This window comes from Lactuca saligna, chromosome 4 (assembly GCF_052625555.1).
Source record: "Lactuca saligna cultivar CGN05327 chromosome 4, ASM5262555v1, whole genome shotgun sequence".
Taxonomy (NCBI): Eukaryota; Viridiplantae; Streptophyta; class Magnoliopsida; order Asterales; family Asteraceae; genus Lactuca; species Lactuca saligna.
In genome coordinates this window covers 250,784,679-250,798,176 of record NC_136420.1, presented here as the reverse complement: position 1 = coordinate 250,798,176, position 13,498 = coordinate 250,784,679, and positions in this window count along the sequence as shown.

The window sequence follows — 13,498 nt, the reverse complement described above, 5'->3', positions numbered from 1 at the left end:
AAGCTATACGCAAAACTCTCCAAGTGTGAGTTTTGGCTCCGGAGTGTGAACTTCCTAGTTCTCGTAGTTAGCCAAGAAGGAATTCATGTGGATCCCTCTAAGGTCGAAGCTGTTGAAGGGTGGGAAATCCCGACAATGCCCACCGAAATTCGTCAATTCCTGGGTCTAGCAGGCTACTATAGGAGATTCATTCAAAACTTCTCTAAGATCGCCAAGCCACTTACCTCGCTTACGCAAAAGGGCGTACCATTCAAATGGACAAACAAACAAGAGATTGCGTTTCGGACCTTAAAGCAAGCTCTCTGTAGCGCCCCTGTACTATCTCTACCGGAAGGAATGGAAGATTTTGTAGTCTACTACGACGCGTCAAATCAAGGCTTAGGTTGCGTTCTCATGCAACGTGGGAGAGTGATAGCCTACGCATCCCGCCAACTAAAAACGCACGAAGTAAACTATACCACCCATGACCTAGAATTAGGAGCTGTAGCCTTTGCCCTAAAGATTTGGAGGCATTACCTTTACGGTACGAAGTGCACCGTCTTCACGGATCACAAGAGTCTCCAACACATCTTGAACCAGAAGGAGTTGAACATGAGGCAACGAAGATGGGTTGAATTGCTAAACGATTATGAGTGTGAGATCAAGTACCACCCAGGCAAGGCCAACGTGGTAGCTGACGCATTAAGTCGGAAGGAGTACTCTAATCGTCGTGCGAAAACTCTCTCAATAACCATTCAATCTCACCTGGCCACTCAAATTGCAGTAGTCCAGTCGGAGGCCATGAAGATGGAAAATGGAGCAAGTGAAGCACTGCGCGGAATGGAGAAGAACCTAGAGGCAAAGGAGAATGGAGTATACTATTTCATGAATCGTATTTGGGTCCCTAAACTCGGAGGATTTAGAGAAATTGTTATGAAAGAAGACCACAAGACACGATACTCCATTCATCCCGGTTCAGACAAGATGTATTTGGATATTAAACAACACTATTGGTGGCCTAACATGAAGGCAGAAATTGCGACCTATGTTAGTAAGTGCCTTACGTGCACCAAGGTAAAGGTGGAGTACCAGAAACCCTCAGGATTATTACAGCAACCAGTAATCCCTGAGTGGAAATGGGAGGGGATTTCTATGGTTTTCGTGACCAAGCTACCCAAGACGTCGGATGGACTGGACACCATATGGGTAATAGTCGACCGACTGATGAAGTCTGCCCATTTCCTGCCTATAAAGGAATCCTACAAGATGGAAAGATTGACATGTTTATACATTCGAGAGATCGTGAGACTCCACGGAGTACTAGTGTCTATTATCTCGGATAGGGACAATAGATTCACTTCGCATTTTTGGCAATCTCTCCATAAGGCACTAGGAACTCATCTCGACATGAGCAGCGCGTATCATCCACAAACGGACGATCAAAGCGAACGAACCATTCAAACGCTTGAATACATGCTTCGTGCATGTGTGATAGACTTTGGGAAGTCATGGGATACCCATTTGCCTTTAGCCGAATTCTCGTATAACAACAGTTATCATTCAAGCATTAAGGTCGCTCCTTTCGAAGCACTGTACGGGCGTAAGTGTAGATCACCGTTATGTTGGGCTGAAATAGGTGACACCCAGCTAGCAAAAGCATTCACATCGGATCAGGCGCTAACGGGGATGGAGATCATACGTGAAACCACAGAAAAGATCATTCAAATCGAAGCTCGATTGCAAGCCTCACGCGACCGACAAAAGAGCTATGCCGATAAACGGCGAAAGCCCTTAAAATCTCAAGTTGGAGATTGAGTACTGTTAAAAGTCTCGCCTTGGAAAGGAGTTATTCGCTTTGGGAAGCGGGGAAAACTGAACCCACGATACATTGGACCTTTCGAAATCGTTGCCCGAATAGGTCCGGTAGCATACAGACTGCAACTACCCGCAGAGCTGAACAGTGTGCACCCCGTGTTCCATGTCTCTAATCTAAAGAAGTGTCTATCAGATGAAACACTCGTCATTCCCCTTGATGAGATCGAAATTAACGAGAATCTCCTGTTCGTTGAAGAACCAATTGAAATCATGGACAGGGAAGTGAAGCGTACTAAGCAAAGTCGCATCCCGATTGTGAAAGTACGGTGGAACGCAAAGCGTGGGCCAGAATTCACGTGGGAACGCAAAGTCCAAATGAAGCAAAAGTACCCTCACCTATTCTAACATTCTCAAATCTAGCTTTCAAACAGAATTTCAGGACGAAATTCCCTCTAACGGGGGGATGATGTCACAACCGGAAATTTTGTGTCTTCTAATAACTATACTTAAGTAAAATGTTGTACCAAAAACTCAAGAGCATGTGTGATGCTTCAAAAACTTCAATCAAATACATCATACAAGTACTACAAATAGTCAACAAACAATTGGAACCCCTAGAAGTTCTTGTTTAGGTCCATTTTGGACTAGGACTTCCTTATTGGACCCAAATGGACCAATAAGCTTCCAATTTGACTATCATGGGCTTAGAACCCTTAATTGGGCTCTAATTGGACCCTCATTCATTTATTTCAACATTTTGGGCCATATTGGGTCTAGAATGAAATAAATTAAAAGTTTTGAACCATGATTAACCTAAACTAGCCCAACAAAGTGTTAAAATCATATTATATTTCTTTTAGGACAAACTCATCAAACCTAACTCTAAATATTGGGCTTAGGGGCATTAAAGCCCAATACTCTCTTTTCTTTCCAAAATTTCGACCCAAGACAAGCCCAAGAGGAGAAGTTGACTATTACCATGCCACCTCATTTTTATCTCTTGGTTATCCATGCAACATGTCTCATATCTCCATGCATGTATCACTTCATGTCTATTTCTCTCTCTCTCTTCTTGTTTCGGCCGTGAGCAACACACACAAACAAATCTCTCACAAACTCTCTCTAAATTACTCAAGAAATCATCCTCCCTCTTCATTCAAAATCTTGAAACTTTGCTTGTGCATCAAGAGGATTTCAAGAAAATATCATCACTTCTTGGTAAGTTACGCATATCTAAGGAATTTATAACTCTTTTTCTCACGATTAGATCCTTTCTCTTAAACAATTTTGGTAATCATGCTCCTAGAAAACTCCTTAAACTCGAGATCTTCATCAAGGGGTGCTAGGGCCAAAAATCACCAAATTTTCTTCCATCTTTTCTTCAAAAACCGAAACCACACCCTAAGGTGAGCTTCATACTCCCTATTTTTCTGTTTTATAAGTTTTATGGGGGGGGGGGGGGGGGGAATACAAGTGAAAGTGTAGATCTATATATGTTTTGTATGCCTTGTATGATTTTCTATGCTTATATGTGTGTTTTTGTGTGATTATGATGTTGGATCTAGCCACAAACTCCTAAAAGTCGAGATGTATTTTATGTTGAATGATACTAGCATAAATTATATCACAACATACAAAGTATTCCAAGAGAAATGGCTAAGTGGCTTAATAACATCTTTTTTGGGCTAAAAACTCATTTTTGGACACAAAATGTTAAAAATATAAAATTAAAGGCCCAAAAATGACATATTACGAATTCTGATGCGTGAGATGAGTCAAAACAGTTTCAATATTGTATTTTCTGGAAATATACTCTTTTGGAGGATTAAAAATATAAATTTCAAGCTTAATGGGCTAAAAATGACATTTTCGGCCCAATAGGGCCCAATATGCGAAATTTTCTGTTTTGAGGGGCTGAAACTGTGTTTTTCTGTAAAACAGTGGACTATTAGTGTTCTGAGTCCTTTTCAAGGGTTAAAAATGCTTTTAATAATTAAAAAGGACCAAAGTTGCAAAAAATTTCCAATTTGGGCCAAAAATGTAAAAATTGCCAAAAAGAGGGGCTACAACCGAGAAAACTGTATTTTCAGGGACTAAAACTGTTTTCAACTAAGAATATGCTAAAAAATGTCAATTGCAATAAGTTTTGGTGTTAAAATGACAAGAAAAATGGTTTAAGGACTAAACCGGAAATTTATTTATTCCAAGGGTTGAAAAAGTAAATTTACCAAACAAAGAGGGGCTGTAAACAGAAAATTTTCAATGATAAATCAATACATCCGTTGTGATCAAATAATGGCACTACGACTATCGACGAATTTCAATACACAACAACACCAAAAATCGTTATCAAATGAATTGATTCGGTCTCGAATCAATAACAAACCCGAAACTACTAACACGACGATCACTCGATTCATACAAGTAATATTCGGGAATTCAATACACACGTGAGAGTGCACAGACATCGATGCACCATCTTTGGACCCCAAAGTGTAAAATCTTGTTTACTGGGCCTAGCTAGCCCAATGACCTGATCTTTAGGCCCGAAGACTTCAACCTTACGAGTTGTTGGGTCTTACATGATCCAACACAACGTAAAAGGACTTTCAATGGCTTTTATACTATTGGTCCCCAAGGTTCCTTTGGTACTGCTATTAAAGTCGAGAATTCACCTAATGCGAGTCGGGCCAAGGGTTCTTCGCATTCACTATAGCCTCGACCGACTAATGGGATTACTGAGATCTTTGTGCCCTCTCTTCTCCTCGGTCGTGGGGCTACACGAAGTCAGGGCGGTTGAGTTACGTGAATAGTATGGATGACACCTACGGGATCGTTAGTATAATTGTAAACTGGTCGTTTGTGTAACGTGTGTTTATAATAATTCACCATGCGCAATAATCCGACGTCGCCTGGAATCAATGACTTCACATACCGCGATGGTACAACAACTACATGGAATTCAAAGTGTTAGGAAAACATCGGGTTTTCCTAGGGTCTTTTTTTTATACATACAGTCTCAAAATGTACACAAGTTTAATGAACACTTTTTACAACTATAGAAACAAACAAGCATACTTATGGATCTTCACAAACTTTTTCATAAACTCTTTTCAGAAAATATCGGATTTTCTGGTAGTTTTCAAAACAATACAAAACGTTGCTTTTAAAATACCGCTTATGAACTCACCAACATTTCATATGTTGATGTTTTTCAAAATACTTGTATTCTCAGGTAACAAGTAAACCGAAGGAAATGTATTCAGTGATGGCTTGCAGTTTGTTTATCTATGATCGAACAATTTATTTTTGGGAATGTAATATTAAAACAATGTACTCAGTGTAAACTCTACCAGTTGTACTATATTAATGCATGGTGATGAATGATGTTATGTTTCATATATATTCAATGTTATGGTATTCAATTAAGTCATGACAGCCCTCGGACGTTTCCGCTGTCTGGTTCGGGGGTGTGACATAAAGTGTTAATAATCTTGATTGCGAGTCCTTAACCATACTTCAGACTAGATATGACTCGGGCCAGGGCCAGTATCCTTTTTATGACTTTTGTCACCCTTGAACCTTTCGGTTCGACCGTAGCTAGCATCCAGGTGCGGGATTGTCAGTCCCATATAGATCTATACACTCAAGTCACGCTCTCCTACGTTCGGAGATTCTGGTTACAGGGGTAGTCATCCACTCTCTCGTGCCAAGGAAGTGTTACAGAGAACGTGTCTCCAATCTTTAAGATTTCCCTTTACTTCTCGTGCCTAGAGAAGTAGTATCTATGACTATCTAAGTTTTAATGTGTATGTCCTTTACACTCGAGCCTAGGTGTATAATTAAGGACTTTACAATGTTTTATGTTTTCTAAAGGTGTCTGTCCTTTACACTCGAGCCTAGGTATGTTATTAAGGACATTACGATTGATTTATGTTTTCTAATGGTGTTTGTCTTTTATACTCGTGCCTAGGGTGTTTTATTACAGACTTTACAAATGTTTTATAATCTCAATCAATGTAAGTGTGAACAATCAATTGTAAAGAATACATCATAACAGTATATAATAAGAATTGAAAATGGGTTTGAACAAACAACTCTGTGAGTTAAAACAGGTTGTTAGTAAGTTTTCAATTCTTAAAAGTGTGAGGATTATGAAACCATTTAAATGAAATAATGTATTTAAGTACAAGATATTCTTGTACTTTTTCTTGTATTCCCCCCTGAAAACATTTAAAAATCATTGAAAAAGGGTAGGGGTATGAACTCACCGGGCGAGAAATGTGTCGACGGGGATGCTAAACATTGGATTAAAGCTTGAAAACGTGCGAGGTTCCTATGTAATGTTAAATGATACACAAAGGTATCTAATTAGAATTTAAAACACTAATTAGATACGATTTTACACTCCAAGATGCGAAAACACTTCAAATTAAGTGTTTGGAGTGACCCGGATGACTTTTCTGGACATGAATGGCTAGGATATGGAGTTTACTCTCCAAGAGTAAACTCTAGGGAGTGTTCACGACCTTAAACACCTCATCCCCATGAGTTTACGGTCGTAAACTCATGGTGGGGTGTTTTATGTGCTAAATGTCCTTAAATCAAATGAGGGGTGTTGCTAGGTTTGGTTCTAAGGCATTACAAAGGAATTAACTCAACCATATGGACCAATATATGAGTTTACGGCAGTAAACTATGTGTTTACAGCCATTAACCCTCACCCACATCATCCTTAATTGTTTTGAAGGCCAATGATTAATCACGAATGTTTCAACTCAATTTTACAAGACTTGGGGTGAGTTTAGGGCATCAAATGACACATATATACGAGTTTACGGTCCTAGAGCATATTCTATGGCCGTAAACTCTCAAATGTAGGGTTTTTGTTATGTTTAAGGCCCCCAAATAATGTTTGGTTGGTTCTAGGATTTATTCCAAGGCTTATGAGGTGTGTAAGTTGCATTTTAACACCCAAAAAGGAGTTTACTCCCCATGAAATGGTGTTTATGGCCCAAGCTTGTTCTTGTGTAGTAAAATCATGTTTACTCCTCAAAAATGATATTCAAGGTGTTCGAAGTCCAATCCAATAAGTCCTTAAGCCATATCTAAGCTCTAATGGTGATTTGGGTGGGTTTTAAGGCTCAAAAACCCCATTTACATGTGTTCACGGCCTAAGGCTGTTCCAGGGCTGTAAACACATGGTTATGGTCTCATTCCATGATTTGAACACGAAAATGAAAGCTAAGGATGTTATACTAGGAGCTAGGATGATTACCTTGGTTTTTTGAAGCTTGAAATGGATGATTTTGGTTCAACAAGTTGGATTTGAGGAGAGAGGTTAGAGAGAGTGTGAAAAGGCTCCAAATAAGTCTTAATTCACTTTAAATATGGTTTGACTTGGATACACAGTGGAATTCTACCCGATACCGACGTTAACCAATGCTTTGGGACACACCCGATTAAGTTGTCGTTACCCGATATGGTCGAAACTAAAAATTTTCAATTTACTGGTTTGGGACGTTTTCACATGTTTCCAATATGTTTGGATACTTACAAGGTCAATATAAAAATTTTAACCTAATTTACCTAGTTTGAAGACGAAATCGTAACAACTCACTTAAGACGAGTTTTATTAACGAAACGGTTACGGTGAGGGAACAAAATTTCGGGTTGTTACAGAATCACTCTACACAGGCTCCACCATCTACGATCATAGTTCAATATAATCATAAGTCCTTAACCTTATAAGGTACTCCATAACCCACTAGTCTACCCCTGATCAAGGTCAAAGTCCTCAGTCAAGGTCAACAGTCCATGTTGACCTCAACTCGCCAAGTTTACTCGGCTACTCACCGAGTCCCTTGAAGCACATTCCAACTCGCCGAGTCATCGAGGTGACTCGTCGAGTTCCTTCGAATCTCGATCAAACCTTAAGGCCACCCGTCGAGTTCCCTGCTTAAAACTCGACGTATATACATGCAACATATCCTAGTTAAAACTAATCCGACTCGTCGAGTTGTTCTTCAACTCGTCGAGTCGTATGGCAATCTTCATCGGACTCGTTGAGTTGTTCGTCCAACTCGTCGAGTTTAATGCACGTCTTCATATGACTCGCCGAGTTGGCTTTGCGAATCACCGAGTCCCTTCAGTCATTTTATCATGCAGACATTTTTAAGCCATGACAAGGCCCCAAATTGCAGATCCAACTTCCTTAGGCCTGCTTATCATGTAAAGTTGCAAACTTTACATGCATGCAAGGCCCCATTGACTCAAAAAGCCCAAACTATGCTTGAAATGGGGTTTCACACTTAGTGAGGGCTCAAACTTGCCAAGGCTAAGAACTTTATGGTCCTACAAATCATAGAGAGTTCAGACACGAAGTTACAACTTCAGATCTTGGCTCATACTACAGAAGATGACTTTATAACCTAACCAAGAACCCTAATCTCCAACCAAGGAGGTCTAGAACGAAATAGAAAGGGGGATAACAGCTTGATACCTTCCCAAGAGATGACAATTGGAGTAGATCCGGATTTCCTCCAAGCTCCTTGCTTCAAACCACTTGCTTCCCAAGCTCTTTTCACCAAAATCCTCTTCCAAGGCTTCAAACACACAATGGGAACTCACACACACGTATTAGGGTTTGTTAAGAGACTACAAAGAGGCTGAAAGAGGTTTGTGTTCCCTTAAATAGGGTGCACAACCCCGGAATTTAGGGTTTCAGCTGCCAGCTCCTACTCGTCGAGTTTGAATATGGACTCGTCGAGTAGGTCACTTAACCCGCGATCCTTCTCGCCGCTACTCGATGAGTAGGTCAACTAACTCGTCGAGTAGGGCTTAACCCAATAACTTATATTTAAACAATACCTGAGAATCAGGGCATTACATTACGTCTCCCGGTATCGTGCCGGTTTTGCCATAAAACTTCGACGGGCCTTAACTGTTGGATAAGGTATCTAAGTCCATAACTATTTCTGGTAAATACTTGACCCGACCCGACATGGTCCATTTGGGTTGCATGGCACCATGCAATTGGATAAACTAAATGAGAGAAATAACACATATGGTTTATTAATATATTTTAAGTTCTAATATATTAATAATATTATTTAATTAGCTTGATCAAGAATTAATTTAGAATTAATTAAGTGATCAAAAGATAACTAATTAAAATGTATGGATTGATTATGTAAATTATCCATAACTTATATGGTGGGCTAAGAGGCTCCATGGATAGTTATGATGGGTTATACCCATTGGATGGTCTATGTGTTGGGTTTTGAGAATTCTAACACTCCTAAGTGTACATGCTACCCTAAATACCTTGGATCTATGTTTTCTCTATTATACATGCAAATATGAACATCCAAGGCATTATCCTAATCTAGCATACAAAACAATGACTATTGCAAGATAGATTACATACCTCATTGATGTAGAAAGTCTTCATGAAGCTTGAGTGCCTAGTGTCCCAAGTGTGACACCTCAAATGGTTCACACAACACCAAATACACTTGGAATAACTTGAGGGAATTCTACACTCATGAAAATCGGCTATCCCTTTCTTACTCTATCTAGTGTCCGATTTTGGTCAAGAATAAGATGCTTATATAGTTAGGGTTACACCATGTAAACCCTAATTGACATGGCCTTTCATTTCCATGATCCATGGGTACAAACACACCATGGAGCATCAATGGAGCATCATATGGGTTTTAGCCCAACTAGATAATCCATGGAGCATTAACCCACTATATAAGTATGGATGATTTGTACAATCAACCCATATATTTAATTAGTCTTCTTTTGATCACTTAATTAATCCTAGATTAATTCTTGATCAATACTAATTAAATAATCTTATTATTCCTATTATTAATATACTAGAACTTATAATATGTTAAGAACCATAAGTGTCTTATTTCTCTCATTATAGTCTAACCAAGTGCATGATGCCATGCAACCCAAATGGACCATGCCTGGTCGGGTCAAGTCTTACCAATTATAGTTATGGACTTAGACATTAATCCAACAGTCTCCCACTTATATAAGTCTAAAACTATCATTGCGTATGACTTCAAGAACCAACCGGTAATCGTAGCTCTCAAAAGCTTCTGTCGAACTTTGACCTTGTAGATGAACTCTAACCTTTGTTAATGACTTGTCCATTAGATAAGGGGTCATATATTCCTCCATTCTAGATATCAAATGGATTGAGACATGGACTATAATCATTCGCTCTATCCATTTGTTGTTTCCCGATTTCCGATTTATGACGACTGACTAATTGAACAAATCAAATCAGTCTTGGCCTGGCCGAGCACTTCCATTTGTCATCATCAAATCATCGAAGGGCCCACAGATATTGCTTTTATCCTGAAGGTAAAAGGAATGGATAAACTTCGACTCATATGTCTTGTTCTACTACTTGTTGAATCATACACAAAGGCACGTTTTACAGCACCGAGTTACCAAATGTGTTTTCGTGCAATCAATGTACAACCAACTCATAGTAACAACTCAAATTTCTAGGTTTGAAGAATATAAGATATTATTGTCTCATGATCACTCGTGATAAAATCCATGAAGTGATTCCAATGAGCACGAGTTGAATCCAATACTCAGAACTTATGAGCACTCATGAGTGTTGTAGCCCTTTGTCCAACACCTTAGACCTCTACAAGCCAACCCATGACAGTCTTAATTCATATCTACTTCCAACATATTGTTGGGTTTTGAGCAATCTAACACTTCCTAAGTGTGCATGCAACCCTAATAAACCTTGGATCTATGTTTGTCTAAATACATGCAAAATAATAATTTTTCCAAGGTTCATAACCTATCTAACATAGCATGGGGTACTTTTAAACATAAAAGAATTAGATGAGATTACATACCTTTTTGATGAGTTTGATTCTTAAGGAGTTTGAGGGCCAAGCACCAATAGTGTGAATGCCTCAAATGGAATTACAAATCACCACAAACTCTTGGAAAACTTTGAGAGAGTGTATACACACTTATAAAATCGGTCACACACAAACACATATACTCTAGTTACACTAGTTTCACTAGTGGATATTTCATGCAACATAAGCATGCTTATATAGTGTACATGATTAGGGTGAAACCTTAATAACCCATGTCTTTTCCTTTCCAAGGATCCATGGGTTAAAAGCTCCATGGATCATCCATGGACTTCCATATTAGCTTAGCCCATTAACAAATGAGTATTAGCCCACACTATATAAAATATAATAGCCCACGATTTAATTAGTCTTCCTTTTAATCTCTAAATTAATTCATAATTAATTTAAGACTAACAATAATTAAATAACTTCATATTAATATATTATATCTTACAATATATTAATAAACATATGTGTACAACTCTCATAAAATTATCCATAAATAGTTTGGATGAAATGCAACCCAAATGGACCATGCCGGGTCGGGTCAAGTATATACCAAATAAGTTATGGACTTAGACACCTTATCCAACAGACTCCCACTTGGATAAGTCTAATAACTGTATTTGCGTATGTTAATTCAGGAACCAACCAGCAATCGTAGCTCTCGAAAACTCTGTTGAACTATGAAGTGCCATTTTAGATAAGTGATCATATAATCCTCTGTTCTCATGATATCAGCCGGACAAATACATGGAACAACGTCGTACTTATTGTCCAACAGTTTGTTTCCCGATTTTCGACTTGTTTGACAATGAACTTAATCGAACACATCAATTTAGTTCTGACCGGCCGGTACATAGGTCACAACAAAATCATCGAGGGGCCCAGATATCGCTTCTATTTCTAGATGGAACAGATAAACTTCAACTCATATACTTGTTCTACTACTTGCTGAATTGTACACAAAGGCATGTTTTATAACATCAAGTTACTGATGTGTTTACATGAAATCAATGCACAACCAACTCATAGGTAACAACTCATATCTCTAGGTTTGAAGATTTATATGATATTACCGTCTCACGATCACTCGAGATAAATTCCATGAAGTGATACAAGTGAGCGTGGGTTTATTCCAATACTCATAACTTATGAGCACTCATGAATGTTGTAGCAACCATTGCTATGACTAAACCCATTTAGCCATCTACAAACCCGATTCATGACAGTCTTGATTCATACCTACTTCCAACATATGAACGACTGTGGAGTGTTTAAATAACTTAGTCATTCGGAAAGAATAACCTAGCTATTTTGGAAGTCAAAACATGCAAAGTGAAACACAATAATAATCGAATCCAATATGGTCTCAGAACCCTTTTGAATATAAATAGAACCACCTTTTATTTATCACCATATTGATTACACATTATTCATTGTATAATGTTTCAAACAATCAACTTAAGACTTGAATAAAAACAATAGTCGTCCCATGCTCCTAGCATGTACACTTTGTTTTTCTAAACAATAGTTATGCCATACTCCAAGTATGCACACTATGTTTGTCTATGATCCTTACATTGTGATGTAGATCAATTGAACATGATTCCAATGATACTCATTTCACAATCCCAAATCCTTATTGTAAATGTGAGAATCCCCGATTCCTATCATTTACCAAAAATCTGTTAGATTTTAAACTTTTATGCAATGTTCCTCTTGTAATGATTATTCACAAAGTCACCAAAACCTTCTCACCAGTCATTACAGAGTATTCCAAAGAAGGTCAACTTCTATGGAACAGAAGTCACATATTCAAAGTACATTGCTTTGAACATCCTTCTTGCATTAAGGTTTTTCTAATCTTACATAGATTGAATAACTTCCACCTATGGAGACATTTCCATAGTCCCATTTTGACTATCACTTCCGAACAAGAGTTACTTCTTTTCAGAACATGTCAATGCGATCCTTTCCAACAACTTACATCATACTTCCAACTTTCCCTGAGCAACCAATCTTTGGCGAACCTCAGATTTGTCCTCGACAATTGCTTAATCACTTTAGTCATATCCAGTTCTAGACTTTTCCCTTCTCAATGCCTTAAGCATTTGGAAAATTTAGAAAAGATGAATATTATAGCACATGCAATCGATCCTATATCCGAAGCATATGGGACATGATTCATGATGTCTCACATAAAGACATGATACCAGACCAGTCTTTTGCTACAATATTTTTTATTTGCCATGTTTTCAAAATTTAACTATGAAGCGGGATGTCGTAGTCATAATTGAATTTTGAGAACGCAAGATATATAGAATTTCCTTAAGTCGAACCATTCAGACATAGAATTCATATATATGTCCTTGACTAAAGATGATTAAAATCTCAATCTAAGCTTCTAGAATTGAAATGAAGTATAATTTCCTCTCCCTTAATTATAGCAAAACAACTTTTCAACCCCTATAACTTCAAGAATTGAAACTTTGTTTTCTATAATTAACATTGCTAACTTGCAACACTAAACGTAATAATCATGCTCCCACTAACATGATGATAATCAGCATAACACTTATGCTCTCACTAGCTCTGACATATTTCCAGAAATCTGGTGGACTTCTGAAATTTAGATTCATACACCGTTTCTTAGATAGCTCACATGTGTGTCTAAACAATTTTCAGAACTATGAAAAGGGATGCCATAATCATAGTCTCAATTGCTTAGGCATTTGCCATTTCTCACAAGTCCATGTTAGTGTGCCAGTTAACCACACGCGCTCCACTAACGA